Source organism: Neovison vison, chromosome 6 (assembly GCF_020171115.1).
Source record: "Neovison vison isolate M4711 chromosome 6, ASM_NN_V1, whole genome shotgun sequence".
Taxonomy (NCBI): domain Eukaryota; kingdom Metazoa; phylum Chordata; class Mammalia; order Carnivora; family Mustelidae; genus Neogale; species Neogale vison.
In genome coordinates this window covers 101930326-101937800 of record NC_058096.1, presented here as the reverse complement: position 1 = coordinate 101937800, position 7475 = coordinate 101930326, and positions in this window count along the sequence as shown.

The following is a 7475-nucleotide window of genomic DNA, read 5'->3' as shown; positions in this document are numbered from 1 at the left end:
TTAGGGTGGAAGTGCTTTTCTAATCAAAGCAGTAGGAAAAATTTGTCCCAGGGATTCAGCATCTCAGGTTTTCAGGGCTGACAACCACAGAAAGCAGATGGCCTCAGAGGCTGTGCTGGACACTGGTTCAGAAACAACGCAAGGTTAACAGTGACATATGCTGTCATCCATGAGGTACCAGAGTTCCAAGAAATATGCTAATTTCATGGCCTTCTCTGAAATAGTGTTTCTTCTGTACATTTTCTAAAAGTTAATGTAATCAAGGCTTAAAATGGCTCAGAGAAGGGAGCCATTTTATTTCTCTTGGGAGATCCCCTGGGAACTTTCATAGAATGCAATCCCTTTGCTTTTTCTTTTTCAGTTTTCTCTTTCAACAAGTTGAAAGTAAAAGTAATTATTTGTGAATAATGGTTTAGTATTTTCAATACAATGATATTTCGGTATAACAGTCTAAACATCCTAGAAATGTCATTCTTTATCTTAAAACAATATAGATGAATGATTTATGTAGACCCAGGGCTGTAGACTTGAAAATATCCAGATTAATATTTATGGTGAGGTTTAGGGCTAGGAGTGGCTAGCAAGACTCTTTCCAAATAATTCCCCTTTCCCCTGTCATAGCTTGTCACTGATGTCTGAAGTGACCCTATTAGAGATTCAAGAAAGAAATATCTTTGCCATCGGAGAAGAAATCCCTTCATCAAATTATTACCATTAATGCCTTATTGTGAGCTCATTTATTTGCCTCTTTCTAATGTCGTGGGAAAGATGGCAAAAAGCGGGTATGTAGGGTTCTTCCCAGAGAGGATAGGTCAGGTGGATTGCCCTACATAGTGAGAGAATAAGAAAACCCTGGAAGTTTGGGGGGTATGAGGTTAACAGAAGTATCTAAAAAAATAAAAAGGATACTTAAAGTATTAATAATAAAATCTCAGGAAAGCATATTTTAATTTCCTTTCAAATTTTCAAATTTAGATTTCAAATTATCAGAAGACGCTAAGAGCAGGGCATTGGTTCCTGAACATTATGTAACTGGTGTTAACTGAGAAGTGCCATTTTCTAGTGAGAAAACGTAGAATAACAAGGCAGAGATAATTAATGGATTTCTTGGCATGATGGTATGTTGAATTTAGTAAATCATTTGACCTCCAGACTACCCTCTGGGGGCGCACTTGGAAACACTCCAACCTCTCTCCCTTTTCCCCAGCTGCATATCTTTTAAAAAGGTACATGGTTATAACAGTTTTAGAGGCAGACACATGGTTATCAAGAATTGCTTTACCACTTATGTGATGTTAACCTTGAGAATTTCCCTTAACCTTTCTAAACTTCAATTTTCTCCTCCCTAAAATGGGAAAAAAAAAAATCCTCCATAATCTGTCCAAACAAGTCATAGGGTAGTTTTCAAGTTTAAAATGACAACTAAGTGTAAATGGGTTTTGTGAACTGTGAGACGCTTTACATGATCTCTTGAGCATAATTATTTATATAAATAGTGTAATTATGTCCTTTTAAAGTCTTTCAGGTCATGAAAACTAGAGTAATTACAGGTAAAAAATATGTCTAATATGAACTACATTAGAAAGTGTGGGAATGTGTGTAAGAAGATTAGAAAAAAAATTTGTAACTCTGAGAAAGGAAAACAAGAAAGAAATGCTATGGGATTTTATTGGACTCCTGACAATGACACAAACCTTACAATGTGATTTTAATAGATTTGGGGGGAAGGTGTGAGATTGTCAGAGTTGTGACAATATCCTTCTGGTGTTTTCTTTGGAGATAAAAGAGATAAGGTAATTTTTAAAAAGCATATCCTAAATGCTGACTTAGCTTGTGACCCTTTCCAAACATTTGTGATCACTCACTTTGATGGCCTTTCTGACATGACTAAAGCTTATGAGTTATTTTTATTAAGAACTTGCAAGGTTGCCAGATAACTAATTGCAGTGGAAAATAGCCAAGGAGCAGGGCCCAGAGTTGTGCACAGTGCGGATTCTCTCTCTAGCCTGCAGTTACCAGCTTCCCTGGTCATTCTAACAACTTCCTTTTAAAACTGAACACTCCTATTTCTGTATGTTCTTCTTTTATTTATTTTGTCTGTGTCATATGTGTCTGTATACTGCTTGTGTCTTATCATCTACTCCTCAACACAGACTGTATTTTTTTATTATCTTTGAGACTACCTGAAGGGTCTAATGTACTTAGACAACACATGGGTAACGTTCTGATACATAGTCTTTCACTGTTTAGGGAAAGAAAAATGGGTTCTAGATTCAGCTGAGCTCCTTACTAGATGTATACATTTTATAATTATACAGAATTGGATCTTTATCTTCTCATGAAGACCCAAGAGAAGAGAGGAAGCTTATTCCTTCACATTAATTCATCCACCAAATGTTACTAAGTACATATTGCATGCCAAGGCTCTGCATAGGAACTTACCTGACAAATGTGACTAGAATTCTCACTGAAGAGTAGAATAAGGACTTCAGAGAAGGAGAAACTCAGAGGAGAATTTCAGCTGGATGAGGTCACAGCCGCTGAGCTTTAGGATTCAGATATATGTATAACTCACTTGTATACTTTATCATGACCCTTTGTTAAAGAAGACATCCCAGAGACTTTCCATTTTGTCCTCACACTTGGTTTTCTAATGGTGAAACTCATTACCAATGGTAGGACGCCTGAGATTATCATCTATTTTAATAATATAAGGTATCTCCTTACCCTTAAACTTGGCTTTCCCTAAAATTCTTCATAATGGTAAGATACAGATTTTTGGGGCCAGCTAGGAAGGCAGCTCTAAGAGACAGGACTCCATAATCAAAGAATACACAAGGTGATTAATTAAGGGATTTGGCAGAGTTGATAAAAGAGAAGATTAATGAGAAGAGGGGAAGACACTGAATGTATAGAAGTTATCAATACCTGTGTACAGCTAGGCTTAGGTGAGTAAAGCAGAGGTTAGAGGTGAAGAAAGGGTGGAGTCATTAAACTAAATCCTAGGTACCAAGATATTTTATGGATAGTGTGGGAAGGTAAATAAACTTTATTTTTGGTCACCATTCTCCTCTTTTTAAACCTTCCTCAAATCTTCCAAGTCCCTCCATCAGTGACAGATGAAAATAATTATTGGTTAAGAGTTATATCTGAAGATAAAGCATTAAGGGACTGATGTTTTAAAAGCTTAAGGTGTCTTCATATAAGAAATTGCAGAAGCCACCTGGAAATCTCTAATCATTGATTATTTAGATGGGGGCATGGAGCTATATTCTTAACATGTCCTTTAAATGGTCCAAAGTGATGGCAGACGTGATGGTTGAGGTGTTACACAGGTGCTTGAAATGGTTAGTTGGTCCAGAAGCTAATACCATTCTGCTGGCTCTTCATCTGATGGTTGTAGCTCAGGGTAGGCACTGGTTAGTATACTAATCAACTATTAATTCCAGATTAAGCTACCCTAGATAGATAGATAGGTAGATAGATAGGTAGTTAGAATTCCTCAGTGACAGATCAAAGTGAAGAACATCTGGAATTTGTCTAAGGTAAATGAGACATCTATATAGAGAGAAGGTCAGGGCATGAGATGACTAATCTTACCTAATGATGAAACTCACTCTTTGTAAATAAATATACGTGTGTGTGTGTGTGTGTGTGTGTGTGTGTGTGTATGCCAAAATATACCAGTTTATATAGAGGCAAATTTATTAAGGTATCTTTTAAAATAGGAAATTGTTGGAAAGCACATGTCTTTCATAAAAATCATGTACACTTACTTTTGTAATACTTAATGGATGCTATTTCATTTTATGTTTTTATGTATGTCTAATTTCTTTCCTTAGGATAAACTTGAAAGACAGTTACTGTGTCAAAGGGTATAGACGTATTAATTGATTGAATATATTTTGTATTCTGCGTACCAGAAAGGTTTTGAAACATTTAATTGTTTGAGTGATATTTTAATAATTTATACTCCTACCAGCAGAGCATGAAAATTCTTATTTCTTCATCTGTTGGACATTAGGTATCTTTTTTTTTCTACAACCTAGTAGGTAAATATTAAATTTTCTTAGCTTTATAATTTTTATTTCTTTGATTATTAACAGTTCTAAGCATTAAAAATGCTCACTGACCATTTTTACTTCTTCTTTACTGGTTCTTCTTCATGTCCCAAGACCATTTTAAGGGATGCTTTTGTGTCTTTTTAATAATCTTTTAGGAACTATTTACATTTCCACATCATATGTATTGCAAATATTTTAAGCAGTTTTTGCTTGCATTTCACTGATTATTTCCTTTGTTATATGGGGTGCTCTAACTTTTAGGTTATTTGCATTAATCAGTATTTAACTTTTGGTTTCTGCTTTCTGTGTCCTGCCTGGAAAGATTTTCTTCACCATGATGTCATATAAAGTAAACACATATTTTTTCCTACAATTAGTATGCTTTATGCTCTTTATATATAATTATCTTAACCTGGTGGAATTTATAATGGTAAAAAGTAGGAATCTGAATTTTTCTTCCCAAATAACCAGTTTTCTCAATACCATTTATTGGGATATTTTCTGGATTACATTCTAAGTTCTTCAGCATGCTTCTGTTTCAGAACTGTCTGTATGCTCAGTACCACACTGTAAACATATTATAGTTATAAGCTATACTAATATATGATAAATACTCTCTACATTGCATCACTGATTTTTTTGTGTGTTTTAATACTTTTTATCCAATTATGGGAAGAAACTAAAATATCAGAAAATAACAACCAAAAGGTCTTAGTGTTAAAGAACTAGCTCTTGTCAGAAGGAGAAGCTGAAGTATCAGAGATTTTTGTGGATGATTTCAAAAAAGGATAAAGAATATCTAGCAGAGGAATCCAATTCTGATTCAACTTCAGATTCTCTAGACTCTGTTGATCCAGTTAATCCTATAACAACTGCCACTTCAACAGATTTGGAAAGCAATTTGATAGCCTACATAAAGCTGCCTTGTAATACCCAGGACCAAAATAACTACTGGCTGGCAAGACATTCAATTAAAATAGGTAACATTCATACAAATGATGTAGTCGGACATAAGGTACTCCAACCTTATATTTTGTGACCAGTGGTAATGAGCTATTTCTGTCTGAAAAAAGGAATGTACCACCAGTAACCATATGGTACCTAATGTGTAAGGAGGCCCAGACCTGTACTTGGGGATTCACCATCATTGCCCTTGCTGTTTGTTCAGAGTGAAATTTTTAGCACAGGTAGGAGAAATGGACTTTCAAAAAATACCTGGGACCAAGACTCTATTAGGATTTTAAGGAACTAAAGAGACCTATTCTACCCTAATCCCAAAAGTGGTCATATTTATTGCGTGTTATGGATTCGCATTCTTATAACCTCACCATTAAAAACAATTCCCAGGATAGATAACATAATTTTAAAACTGTAAAATGTTAACTTCATGACTTTTCAATATAAAAACAAGATTAATTTCTCTGAAAACACTCAGATTAATAGATTTAATCTAATTTGATACAAGAGCTGAAGACCCCATTGGGAGAACTCTAACCAGTTCTAAGTTCAGGCTCTATTTGACTATTACCAGAGTGAAGAAGCTCATACTTTTCTAAGGGAGTCCGTTCTGCTTGTTTTTATTAGGTCAAAGTGTCTCTGACTAGAACTTCAGTGGTTCTATCTCCCGGAGTCTTCATAGCACAATCTCCATTCTCTTTGACGAGAGAGCTCTTTAAATGTTTGAAAAGAGCAAGCGCCTGGAGGATTTCCGAGCTGCAACTGCTCCACCCACGGTGCTATTCTCAGAACTTTTCCTGTTTCCTTTCTGGTTTATCAGAATCTGGAGCTCTGAACCAAATGCAAATTCCGAATCAGATTCAATCCACATAGAGTATAGTGAGAGGAATCACTTTAAAAACCGAATATATTTCTCTTTGTATTCCCAGTGCATAGCACAGAGCTCACTAAGTATGTAAGAGGTGCTTATTAAATGTTCGAAGGCAAAAGTGAATTGATGAGGCATTTTAGATCTTTTTATGATCATTTTAACAAAAAAAAAAGTAGGTCATGTTTTCGTAAAAGAAATTGTTTTTGTCCATTTGCCCGTATTCCTTGAAATGTGTGGGAAAAATCATTCTAGAACAAGTTAAATGAATTTAACCTGCTTAAATCTTGTCTAGGTAGCTTCAAGGGTTATACAGACTTTATTTTTATTTTGTTTATAGTTCGAGGACCCAGAGCAGAGGTTTGGTTTGTGGCAGCTCCACGTATCTCACGAAGGAACATTTCCTGTGGAAAGTTCCAGCAACATCCCAGTGCACAGACATTGGTCTTGTTTAGTGTGCTGGTGCTGGAGGTGTGCGCTACTTTGTTTAATGACAGGGCAGTTTGTTTCTCAGCTGCGGGCTGCTTGTGTTAGTGTTCCTTCCATTGCCAGAGGCGGTTCTGTTGAACCTGGCATCTGTTCGTGCACTTTCTCCAAAACTGAAAGCTAATTTAGGCTTTGTAGTGTGTGAAGACCTGCTAGCTCTTTCCATTTCTGATTTTTTTTTTTTTTGGCCCCAAATTGTCACTGTAATGAGGCCATTTTAAAATTTTTCCCCCCACAATGATTTATTTTTCCTAGTGAAGTTTTTCCTTCTGGAATTTGACCTTGTATATCTGTGTTTCAGTTTTATTGGGAGTACTTTCTATTAATACTCCATGACTTGTCCAACTCTCGTCTGCCCTTTTCCCATCTCAACTTCTTGCTCTCATTTCTGTATAAGGTTTCCTTTGTCCATTACTGAGAATCGGGTCTCTACCTTACACTGACTCATAACTACTCAAGTGGCATATTGTTGACTGTTCTAGGATGAAAGGATACCCTTCCCCAGGAAGTGAAGATGAATTAGCTGCAATGAAAAGTGACAGTGACAGTCTCAAAATTTCTATATGGAGAAGTTTAAGGGTGATAATCAGGTTGAAAGAATTGGAAGAAGAATATGTCCGGGGGATTGTGTTGAAGCTGTGCTTGCATTAAAGAAACTTTCTACTTAGAACCAATTGTATCTTCTTTGTTTTTGTTTTTATTTTTATTCTTTTGAGAGAGAGAGAGAGAGAGGATGGAGAGCATTGGAGGGGAGGGGCAGAGGAAGAGGGAGAAACAGAACCTTAAGTAGACCCCAGGTGAGCAGGGAGCCCAACGTGGGGCTCAATCTCACGACTCTGAGATCATGACCTGAGCCAAAATCAAGAGTTGGACGCTTAACTGACTGAACCACACAGGAGCCCCAGAACTGACTGTATCTTTATTGAGGGGATGACATGATAAGAGTTACTGTAACAACTAAAGCCACCTTAGCTAGACTTCTGCTCCACTCATGCCTTCATTCCAGATACTAAACAATCTGCGGGAGAGCCTTCTTGAAAGCTGCTGCTTCCTCTCCATTTATTCCTTCTCCAGGATCTGCTTTTCTCCAGTTTTATGAC